Below are 12,991 nucleotides of genomic sequence, written 5' to 3' on the forward strand. Positions count from 1 at the left end.
ACAGAGATGATTAGAGGGCTGGAGTGCCTGTGCTCAGAAGACAAAAGGCTTGAAGACAGAAGACTGAGAGGGTTGGGGATATTCACCCTGGAGAAGACTCCAGGGAGGCCTTGTAGCAGCTTCCCAGAACATGAAAGGGGCCTACAGGAAAGCTGTGGTGGGGCTTTTCACCAGAGAGGGTAGTGACAGGACAAGGGGTAGTGGTTTTAAACTGAAAGAGAATAGATTTAAGTTAGAGATTATGAAAAAGTTCTTCACCATGAGGGTAGTAAGATCCTGGAAGTGGTTGCCTAGAGAGGTTGTTGATGCCCCCTCCCTGGAAGTCTTTCAGGCCAGGCTGGATGAGGCCTTGGGCAACCTGGTCTAATGGGAGGTGTCCCTGCCCATCCAGGGGGTTGGATCTTGATGATCTTTAAGATCCCTCCCAATCTAAACCATTCTATGATACCATGATAAATACATTAATTTCAACAGCCTTTTGTCTGTAAAACAAAATTATGAACAAATATCTATATCTGACAAAGTCAGATGTAAGAAGCATGCTCTTTAATAATTGAGAAAATACTTAAAAACTTGTTGCAGAGAGATTCACTGTTGGAGATATTAAAATTACAAAAAAATGTAAATTTTTATTATTGGTTTTGTAACTTAAAGTCCTGCTCATTCACTGTTTCCTGTCACTAGCTCTACAAGCTCTTAAAGAATAGTCAGATGTGATTCATTCTTTCTTATCTATCATTATAAATTCAAAGTGTTATTTCCTCTCCTGGTTTTTTTTTTTTTTTTTTTTTTTTAACTTTAGCTATTAAACGTACTAGAGGACTCTTTAGGGTAGCAGAACTAGAAAAAGGTAAAGTGTGGAAAATTTTTTCTCTCTCAGCAGAACATTTCTTGATGGCAATGGTTAATGTAAGTAAGATTTGGCAGTGTTGGTGACTTTTCTGAAAACATATTAAACTCAGTAGGCCTTTTTTGTTCTTGACTACTTATATATTAATTATTTAATAATTTCTTATTTAAAGACCAGTTATTTTCTGGACTGCATTTATGATGTAAAGTATCTGGAATTGCTGAACTAATACAAAAGAAATTCCCTGGTGGAACTAAGTTTTCTCTTTTCCCTAGTTTTGGAAATGGATGTGCCATATCTCTGCTTGTGTGGTCTGCATGAGTTATGGAAAATGTCTATTAAGTAATCAATTCCTTAGTTTTTGGGTAGTTTTAATGACATGGTTAAACTGCTATGAGGACCTATAATATATTTATTTGCTGTTTCATGGTAATGCAGATGGTTAGTAATGTCTCTATGGATCTCTTAGGAAGCCTTGCTCTGTATTTCAGTGATGGGAAGAACACTCCAGGCTAGCAAGTTGTGAGGAATGTCCACATTATAGATACTCATAAGCATCTATGGTAAGTGCTAAGTATATCAGTAGCCAGGTCTCTGGTCATTTTGAAAAGTGCATGTGTCACTGTGGAAAGTGGAAATGATACACACTGAAGTGTTGCAATCACTGGATGTTGTTGCTGTCTCATATCTTAATCTTGCTCATTTTAAAAAGTTATAATGAGGCTGTCTGCATTAGCTCCCACTCACAAAAAATTCTGCCCAAAACATCCAGAGAAGCCCTTCCAGGGTGAAATCCTGCTTTTGTTTATGCAAATGGGTAGGGAAAAAAGATATTCTGTATAATCTACAGTTAGCTGTCTTCGGAATTTATTTCTTTCTGGCATCCAGAAAATTTCCAGCTACAATGTAAGAAAATGTGTTGCCAGAAAGTTAAGATCACAAAAATGATGGATTACAGCTGCAAGTGTTGTAGAGGCTATGATTTTCCCTAGAATCCTGAAGTGTGATGCTTCTCCACGAAAGAGCTATAAAAACTATGCAGTACAATTGCAGGTGAGATTCAGGTAGAGATTCTCTTTCTCAGAGAAAGTGTAGTGTAGTGTAGTGTAGTGTAGTGTAGTGTAGTGGCTCTCAGACAGGTTGTGGAGGCTTATACATTGTAATTGATGCAATTATTTAGGAGAAAAGAATGATAAATTGGGTTATTTGTTCATTCTTCAGGTCAGTGATTAATCCTTTTTCTAAGAGACTGGACAGACAGAATTACAAGTATCAATTATTTTGTTGTTTTGTTTTGTTTTTATGTTAAGGATAAGAAGATTCTGAATCTAGTTGGTTACATCCATATTTTTTGCATATTTGAAGATTCTACTTCCACTTATATGTTAGTGAGCAATAGCATATATCATGAAGCATCCTGTTCACAATTAACTGTAAAGATGTCCTTTTGCTTCTTGTGGCCTTTTCAAATCTGAAAAAACCCATTCAAATTATATTCCAAAATCCTCTGCATTTGTAGTTTGAAAAAAATATGAAAGTTTCACATGAAAGAATTCAAATCTGTTTCTAAATAGAAAACAGCTTTTTCAGTGAAAGTCAATAGCACTTCTATCCTCTAACAAGACTGGGGGTTCAGGATCCTGAGCTCTTTGCTTTTTGTGATTCAGCAGGACCTGCAGAATCAGGATGGATGTGGCTGAAGCACTGCCCACTCTTTCCTCCACATCTTGTTGATTGCTTTGAGGTTAAGTTAGCACAGTATTAGGTATATAATATACTATCACACAGATGATGATATGATGATGAATAGTGGTTTTTAACTTCCTTTAATGAGACAGGTGAGTAAAATATTCCTGGCTTGTACCTACTAATTGACACATACTGATCCAGAATAAGAGACTGCATTGTATATGGTCTTTTCAACTCTGGTATGATTTGTCTTCTTGTTCATAAAAAGTGATACAGTAAACTCATGCAATATAGAAAAATGACTGACCAGGACTGAACTACAAGAGATCTGTATAGGCAGTCCAAATTTTTCTAGATGTATATAATGGTTTTCAGATACTACAGGAACTGTACTCTGCAGTTTATTAAAAAAAAAAAAAAAAAAAAAAAAAGGTGAATAGTAACAATGCTCTTCTTCTTAGATTATAATAGTTGGTTTTGTTAATCAGAATAGTCTAAGCTAATGGAAGCATTGATGATGCTGATAATATGAGGCAGTCTCTCAACACTATTGGTTTTTCATATAGTGATTTTACATGAGAAATTCAATTTTAAAAACATAATTAATTTAATTATTATGCTTTATACTAGTATAGTAAAACTGAGAAGTTTCACCCATGTCCCAGACTAAACAGCTGAAATTTGATCCATTGGATTGACAGTGCAGGAGTTGATGACTCCTGATCAACACATAAATTGTTTTTCATTACTTCTTGTGAGTATCTATAAAACCTGTGCCTCATCCTGGAGGTATAGAGATCATAACCTCATGGCTTTTCTGGTTTGGCCTTCTTTTATCTGCTTCTTCGTGTTCAAGAGCAAAAACAAAATTAAAAATGATATGTATAGGGAACTTTTTAATAGAGGGGGAAAAGAACAAAAATGTTACTTTGCTTCCCAAATCCTAAAAGCCCAAAAGATCATGTTTTAAGATTTCTCATAGTTCTAAAGAGGCAGCTGCTTGTGTCTCAGCCTACAAACAGATCAGGTAAAATGGCTGAGACTGACTGAAAGTTGTGGAGTCAAAGACTCTAGTGATGGGTAAGAGGGTTATTAGCATTAACTACTTGGCTGATGCATCTTCACAGCCATTCTTCTTCTCCTTCCCTGAGGCAGTGAAGCTTGTGCACAGTTACTCGGTTTACACAGGGGCAATGGAGCATGACTCTTAGTCAAATTAGTCTTGATGGTAGGGAGCTGTTGTGAAAGGCATGAACCACCTCAGGTGAAAAAGGTTTTGAAACAGAGCTGCTCACCTCTTGGACAAATGTTGTGACAAGTATATCCAGTGCTGCATGTTTTCCTGAGCTACATTTGAAAGAGAAAAATATTGAAAAGTTTGCTAAGAAAAAAATAAAACTCAAAAGATTTTACAAAGTAGGCAGGTTCATCCTCTCTCTGTGCAAATAATAGGGAGGTGATTTAAAAAATAACCTAAACCAACCAAAGCTAAAAAAGACTTTTTTGCTATTCAGACTTTACTGACTTACTCATTAAATGAGGTGAAAAATATCTTCTATTTCTGATTAAAAAATAAAAGATTATCCCTATGTCTGGCATACCTAATAATTATTTCTTGACATTTTCATCAGTAGTTACAATATAAAATTGTAATGAAATTGAAGTGCATGCAAATTAATGTGTACAAATACAAAAGAAAAATACCTTCTGAGGTTTTTTACTGTTCTTATTTCACTCTTGAAACTTTATGTCATTAGTGTACTAAACCTATAAAATGGAACATTCCTGCAAAGCAAGAGCTTTTCCAAACCACAACTGGCTAAACCCACAGCTAGAAAGCAAGGACTACAGGTTTATGAATTAGAGTTGTTTTATACCTCTCTTGATTCTGGAAGACAATTTCCTTATTATTTTCATTTTGGTCTGCATATTTTCTTTTAGGTCTAGATCTAATCTCAAGGAGTGTGAAATATTATCCACTTAGAAAAGTGTTACAGTTCTGCAGTTTGTGGTTTTACCTTTCTGAAACACTCTGAAAGACAGACGTTTATACCAAATTTTGCATTAATCCTAGACATATCTTTTTACATAATTCTAACCACCCAATATAATAATCCATTAAGTTATTACCAAGTTTGTTTCTAATGAGGACTATGCAAAAGCACTAAGAACTGTGCAGCTTGAAAGGATCTTGTCCTTTCAAAAGTAGATTAAGATTTTTGTTAAGTGAGAGATAATTATTCAGTCAGACACATATGCTAAATAATTACTATAATGTAAATCTGAATAGTTATAATCCTGTTGATGTGAATTAGCCTTAATTATAATTTCAACTCAGAATTGCTGCAACAATATTTCTTCTTTAAAACATTGCTTACAAAAATGCTGCTTGTTTTTTAAACTGAATTGTAGACAAGATAGGTGCCATTAAAATCACTTTAATAGTTACTTTCAGATTGCTTGTTAGTGCGAAAAATTCAGGCATTAGTTTTATGGTGACATTAGAGATTTGCTCTGAAATAATTGTTTCATTTGAAGATAGGTTTGGTTTGTTGTTTTTTTTTTTTATTATTATTACATCATAACTTAATAACCTTGTATTTTTCTTGTACTTTTAATTAATATTAATTCCACATGAACAGCCACATTTTAACTGAAGCTTGAGAGGATTTTTAAAATTTTAGATCCTGATATTTACAGACTAAAACTGGAAAGATTTGAAAGCAAAATTGCAGTAACAAAAATTAATCGTTATTTAAATTCTTTGAAGATTCTGTAATATCTGGCATTGGAAACATATTTTCTATGAAAATGAGAATTCTAAAGCCACAATGACACTCTAACTGCTTGTGAAAGTAAGCCTTAAATCTTAGTACTAGTATTAAATTTTGCCACTCCCATAAAAAAATCTTAGCATATCAGTTTTTAAATAACTGGAGAAGACAGACTTCTATTAATTTAAATGTCATAGGTTTGTTTTTTTTAATTGAAACTGGATCTTTTTTGTATCTTTTATTTGTGAGTGCATAGTTTATTTCTCCCAAGAGACATCTGTACATCAAACTACTTCAGTTTCATCTGTGGGAAAGGGAGTGTGTAAGTATGATGAGGTATGAGTGAGTTGAATCAGCTTGGTCTGAAATTTTTCAAAAGCATTTTCTAATCTGTATTTTGGGTTCTGTTTACAAAACAGGGAATGTCATCTGGGTATTCCTTCTCATATTCTTATCTCAGTAGTTAACACACTAGAGATAGGAAGTGCAGGTCAATGGCATTTGGGGTAGGGGTTGTTGGTGATTTGTATGTTCATTCTGAGGTTCAGAGTGTGGATTTGAATTACAATGTGTAGATCTCATCAACTGAATTTGAGATCCATGGGATCTCTCTGAGCTTCTCCAAATTGTAGATATATGGTTTGTCTTTCATTAGATTGCCTTGAAACCCACACACAAATCTGTATTTTATGGTCTAATCATAACTGATTGATACTGACAAGCTAAATAAGCACTTTTGTACTGAAAAATAATTTTTGGAATCATAAATTGCCACCAAAATGAGTATCAGCAGAACTGGCTTAAGAGAAACTACACGGAATGGATAAATATGATCCGGATACTTTTTGCATGTTCTGAATTCAGAGAGAGGATGTAAGGAAGGTTGGAATGGAGAGCAACTCCCCTTTTCTACTCATGGGAATGCAGTAAAATTGCATTAAATACCTGATATTGTACTGTTACTTAGTGCTGAAACAAAGACTATCATGATCAGTGGAGCAGCTGATTTTTACATCTTTTTACAACAGCATCTTTTTACAGCTCTGTAAATATTCAGTGAGCTTTTTGTAAGGAGGAAAAGTAAATTATAAATGTTTTGCAACTGTTTCTCCTTCTCTTAGTGGCAGAGACAGTTTATGGTAGTGTAGAATACATATGAAAGTAACTATGCTTACATTAATATAGATAGTATTTTGCATTAGCATTATGGAATATAAAATGGAATTTGCATCAGAGACTTGGATAGGATTAATTAGCAGCAATGTTGTTTGTACAGGATATGTGAATATCTGGTATGAATTTATAATTATTAATATTATTTTGACTGTGTTTGGAACCTAAATATTTTACAATAGATTTTTTAACCCCATGCCTTCAATAGTAAATTTCATTAATTCATTCAGTCTACAGTGTCGAAATAGCTCTTCATCACATTCCCATGTACATATTTCTTCATTATATTTAATAATTGTAAGGTGAATTAAAAAACAAAACAAAAACAAAAAAACCACAAACAAACAAAAAAAAACACAACAAAAAAACTCACAACTAAAAATCTCATACCAAAACCCTTGAAACCAGGATTTGGAAGTGTTCGGAGTGTGAATTATGAAAGAATTCTGGAAGCATGTAATGTGCTTATGCAGATTAAAGCATATCTCAGAGGGTTTCTTGCAAGTTAAAGACAAGTAGAGATAAAATTTAAAAGGCTACACAGTCCATTTCAAATTAAATTTGAATTGGTTTCAGACTTGTAAACCCCCTCTGTTTCACTTTCTGGATGCTCAGTTATCTCATATGCTATCTAAATTGCATGGTTTTCCCTCAAGATACAATACTTTAGAAATTACCCCTTTTTTCAGGTGAAATGACCTTTGGATTTGCATTGCCTGAGAAGATGAATGACCTTTGCTACTGGCTTTCATCAGCTCCTTCTAACCACGGTATGGTTTTGTATTCAACCCTCTGCAGTTGCAGAGCTCTCTCTCGCTTTCCATGCTGATGCAATAACATGGCAGGAGGCCTGCACCGCAGTGAAATATTGAAAAAGTATTACTGTATCTGTAGCAAAAAGGAGGCATAACATTTTGCCCTTGACTGTGAAAAGTAAAATAGAAATATTGAACAAAAGTAATTTTTGAGTGTTGCACCTTGGCTTGATTTGTTGCAATATCACAGTTATTGTAAACTGATGACAAAAATAAGGACAACGTTTTTTACAACTGGTTTATTTGGTAGAGTTGAGTTTTGTTTGTGGGATTATCTTTAGTAGTAGTAGTAGTGGTAGTAGTAGTAGTAGAAGAATGTTCTATACAACTGTTAAAATACAGTACCTAAGTGAGAGAATATGCAAAAAAATGTTCCCTCACAGAAGATTGGTTTTATTAGTATTTGCATTTGTGGAGGTTGAAAACTTGAAATATTTTATTTTATTCATATTTGGAAATTGACATCTCATTATTTTCTTCATATCTCCTACAAGGCTCTTTCCCATTATGTCTATTGATTTCCTAATGACTAGAAATTCGCATTATCCACTTCTTGAACTTCCTAGTGAAAGAGATTAATTTCAGCTATTAATTTTTTCAGCTATTTAATTTTTTATTCATGTTTTTACTAATAACATGAATTTTGTTCTGAATTTATTAGTGTGCTTTGTCATTGTCAATAACACCATACAATTAATGAATTAGATGAATATATGAGAGGTGTAAACATTTGCATGACATTAATTGCTAACCTTGTAAAATTTAAAAGGAAGCCATCTTATCAGCCACTGTAGAGTATCTGAGCACAGCCAGAATTTACCTAATATTGTAATGAACTGTAGTTATGTGATATATTTTTCCTCTTTGCATTGATAATGAGTAGAATAGAACAAAAATCTGCAACATGTAGATAGCTAATTACAGGAGAATGAATGGTATCATTTTATTTCTTTTTCTCCACCCAGTCACTTATTTGTGATTTTACTATATTCTGTGGTTTCATAAATTTAGTAATATTAAATTATCATTAGTTTAAAAATTTAAAAATTTGATAGCAGTTATTTCAAGATATCACTCCTTAATAAAACAAACAAACAAGGTTAAGGAAGTAGATGATGCTTGCCTGAGGTTATCAACCATCCTTAACACTGAAATACTTGGTTCACTACATTAGCTTGCTTTATTTCCTCTAGAAAATAAAATCAGCAACCAAAGTAGAATGGTAAATACTGAAAATCACAAAGATTCTGCAACTACAGAATACAAGATATGCTGTACAGAGCTTCCGCTTCTGTTTCGCAAGTGCTGAAAATAAAAGAATAGGTCTAATAGGGAAAAGCTATTCCTTAATATGATTGTGAAATGTAAACACTTGACTTAAAAGTTTTGCTTGACTATGAAGCTGCTCATGCTCATTCTAGTTACCATTTTTAGGGTAGTGCAGAGGTCACCTTACTGTAACAACTTGGTAAGATGCTACTTTAGGCTTGCTGATTGGTACAATCATGAGCTATCTACTGTCATTATTAACTTCTTCTTTTCTTTTTTTGTGAGTTTCTTATTGTCTTTTTTCTTTTGTAGAGCATGCAGCAAAAGACTTAGACAGCTGAAAGAGATATTCAGAATGATAGATACTAATGTGAAAAAAGAGCTTACTACACTGAGACTCTAACCATAAAAGTTAAAAAAAGAACTACAGACGTTTGATTTTAAATCTTTATCTTTCAGAAAAAAGAAGTCAATTCTTAACCTAAGGGCTTGTTTTTCTCCAGTTCCTTTGATTATTTGTTCTCTCATTATTCAGCTCAAAGCTATTTTCACATTACTCAGTCTCAGTGAGATGTCTTCCACCCTCCTCAAAACCCTTAAACTCTCACAGATTAATATGACTCACACATATATGCGTGACTTCTGTATGTAAGACCTTGTCTGGGTTTTTATCATGAAATTTCAGTAAGTTGCTCTGTAGAAAAGAGCAGTAAAGTGTTGATTCTCTTGCCTTCAGCTCTCTATTCCTTCACTAACCCATAGTGAGATGTTCTTAGTTCTGCTAGGTGGAGTATCTTCTGCCTCAGAAGACATGCTGAATGTGTGTATAAATTATATTCTGCTACACTTCACTTTAGAACATGTACTATGCTTTTGTAAATCCATGATGTAGTTCCTCTTGAAGAAGAAAAAAAAGAAAAAAAATCCCTGTCCTTAGCTCCGAAGCTCTGTTGAAAGACTCTCTGTATATATGTGCCCCTGCATTTTATACAGCTGCACTCATTCTTCTTAGAAATAAGATAAAAGTTTCCATATGAGAAGTTACCAAGTGTCTGTTTACTGAATTTTTAATGCATATAGGTGAGTTGCAAGAAATTTGGAATTGAGAAGACCTTTGGAAAAGGTCTGGAAAACCTGGTGTCTAGCATCATATTCACAATTCAGAATTTGAATTTTTCTGTATGGTCAGCTTGGAGGGTTGGATAATGACCTTAATAATGTTTTAACATTTTTTCAGGCCTAAATTGATCAAGCAGTTGGTTAGGTGATTTTTGTAGGTGATAAGTAACTCTAAGTTAGTTCATTATTTTCCAGAAGTGGTTTTATGTTTTTAATAATTTTTAATATATTTACTTTATTCCTCCAATACTTTGATCCCATTTATTTGAGGGGGATATTTTTTTTAAATCTGAGTTGATTTTGGCCTGATTTTTCTCTTTGGTTTTCTATTGCTTTTTAGATTTACCATATATCTGAGATTTTGCTGGCATGTTTTTCTCTTCTGGTTGAATGAACTCATATTCTGTGGATAAATGTGTTTATTGACTGCATTTTATGAAGCATGTTGTATTCTATCTCTGCTGTTTTATTTCTAAGATTTTTTTTTTACTTCAAAACAGATTTGCTTTCTGGGCTGACTTGCTCAGTTTGTTGCTGCCAAACATTGCATTCTTGTTTGTCTCATCACTGAATTCTCTGAGGCTGCAATGTTGAGTTACAACATTTACAGCTCAGTATAAGCTCTTTTGTTCCTAGATTTTTTTAACTTTTTGCCAAGAATTTAGTTCAAATAAATCTCTGATACTCAGGCCAACGTATTTGTGAGAATAACTTTACCCTTCCTGTGCAATCTACTCAAAGAATTTTCTGCAGGTTTTTGTATTGTTTTCATGCAGCTGGTCATTATAATTTCTTTATATTCCTGAAATAAACCCTTTCCTTTTCTTTTTTGTTTTGTTTGAAAGCGTGAGTTGTCTATCTACTTCATCATTACAAGCAGGGTGCCAAAATATGAGCATATAGAGTTGTGCTTATTGATACAGTATTACGGGTGATATATTCCTTTTATATTATGTTTCTAATATCATATAATTCTAATATCAATCATCATTCTTTACTGATTAGAAGTGTTTTCCTGTGACTATTATGCTGGTGAAAATTTCACTAAAATTTTGCAATTTTAATGTTAATGTTTACATAAAGTATTTTCTTTCATATATTAGCAAGTAATCTCTATCTCATCACTGATTAACATTCAACAAATGCGCAATCAACAGTTTCTTTTTTAACCTCTGGATGAAACAGTGGTTTGAAATTTGAATATTATATATCCATAAGCTATGCCATCTTAGATGTCTGAAAGTCTACTTTTTCTTAATGGGAGACAAGAGCACCATGATGAACTTATCTGCAGTCCATTTCTTAGGCATTTATTTCTTTCACCCTTTTACTTATCTATGGCAGCCTATCAAAGGTATCATAATTTTGTATAAAAATAAGTGAAAGAAATGTTAATTTACACTGTGAAACATAAAATTATTATTTTAAATACATTTGAGCCTACTTTTTTCTTTTTTCCTGAAGAAAATTTTCCAACCAAACTTCTTTCTCTCCCTTTGGCCTTTGATAAAGGTTTTGATTGTTAAACTGTTATCAAATACGTGAATTAAAAAATAAGATATATACATGATTTAAAGAACAGTTTTCTTAACTATTAGAGAATGAAGGCTTTCCTGTGCTAGTGATATATTTGCTGAGAAAGTGCACTGAATCTGGCTCCACCAAGGATTAAGTAGCTTTCCATCTGTTCTACAGTTCAATGTTCTTAGTAGTAAGGTCAGGTGTCAGCATGCAGACAGAAGTGTAGCAGCTTCTACAAGGCCTAGTACTGAAATGATTAGTTAAAAGATATTCAGGTTTAGGCTGTAGGGAAATAGAGAATTTTTTTTATACAACAGCAAATACAATTTACTACTGTATAATATCAGCAGGAGCATGAGTAGGAGGAAACAGAATAGGAGTTAAGACAGAGAAGATCTCATGGAATGCTGAAGCAAATCTCTTGTGCTTAGGATGTGTGGATCCTGGAGAAGCACAGCACTTCCTATAAGGGGCAATTTTAAGAAAGGAGTTGTTGTTGTCCCTCACTGCCACCTGGCCAAGGTGAAACCTGAAGAGAGAAACCAGTGGAATGGAAGAAAGTTGCTAAACCAGCTATGACATTCAAGGTACTGTGAGAGTAAATTAAGGAATCCTAGTGAACCTTCCTGGGCTTGTTCTTGCTGGTAAATTGCTAGAATTATTTCCAGTAGGCCCAGAATGTACTTCCCAGGCAGTGGTTTAGTCTGACATGCTCCAGTGGTTGACCTTTATTTTTCTTTAAATATTTCCTTTTCTCTCATTTTCAACCTCAGCTTTAGGCCTACCTGTCTATCTTTATGTTGCACTACTTTTCTCTTTTCTTTTCCTGTTTATCCTGCACCACCCCCTTTTTACATTCTTTGTCTCTTAGGTATTTCACAATATATTTAGAATAGCTTCAGAAAATTAATAAACATGAGCTAACATGATACTTGATGTTCTAACACTGTAATGTGTTAATGTTTCTTCCTTCACCTTGTGTTATGCAGCTTGTAAACTTTGAGCAAGCCTGTTTTCATAATGGGACTTCAGCCTCATTAAAAGGCACCTGTGTAATAAATGTGATTAATATAGTGTATAATTTTTAACTGCTAATTCTGCATAACAATAGTAAAGGTGCTTTTTGCAAATTCAGATTCTTTTATTCCTTTGCTGGATTTGTTTAAATTTAGTAATCATTATAAAAGCTGTAAAGTGTTCCTGATTTGCATTTCAAAATGGTGTGAAAGCATAACAATGGGTTTTTAGAAGTGCAAATGTCTTTAATGTCTTTCTTTATCAGGGGATGTCCTTGGATTACAGAATCAAACTTGATTCACAGAAGAAGTTATATAGAACTCAGAGTAATTTGCATCATTACATAAGTCTTAGATTATATGAAGAATGAAAAACCTTATTTTTATTACCCATCATTCTCATACAATATTAAAAACCCATTTTACCTCTCATTCTAACTAAACCCAACTGTATTTTATACCAGAGAGCTATAACCCATCGTATGCTACAAATAAATCCTTTAAGTAGTGTATTAATGTAATCTTTTCCTATGTAGGTATTATGAGAAGTAATATGCACTGATTTATTAGTTTAGTAACTGTAGTTCTTGATTCCTACTAACATTATTTTTCTTTTTTAAATTTTTTAAATTTCTATGTTTATTTTTAGAGGCTACACTGATATTATTTTTCCTGTAACTGGTTTGAATTTATTCTTTCCTGAAAAATAATATGCCTATTTTGGTAGATGATTTTACAAATTGTTTTTCTGAATGAGATGGTAAT

The sequence above is a fragment of the Calypte anna genome, chromosome 2, assembly GCF_003957555.1.
Source record: "Calypte anna isolate BGI_N300 chromosome 2, bCalAnn1_v1.p, whole genome shotgun sequence".
In the NCBI taxonomy this organism is placed as follows: domain Eukaryota; kingdom Metazoa; phylum Chordata; class Aves; order Apodiformes; family Trochilidae; genus Calypte; species Calypte anna.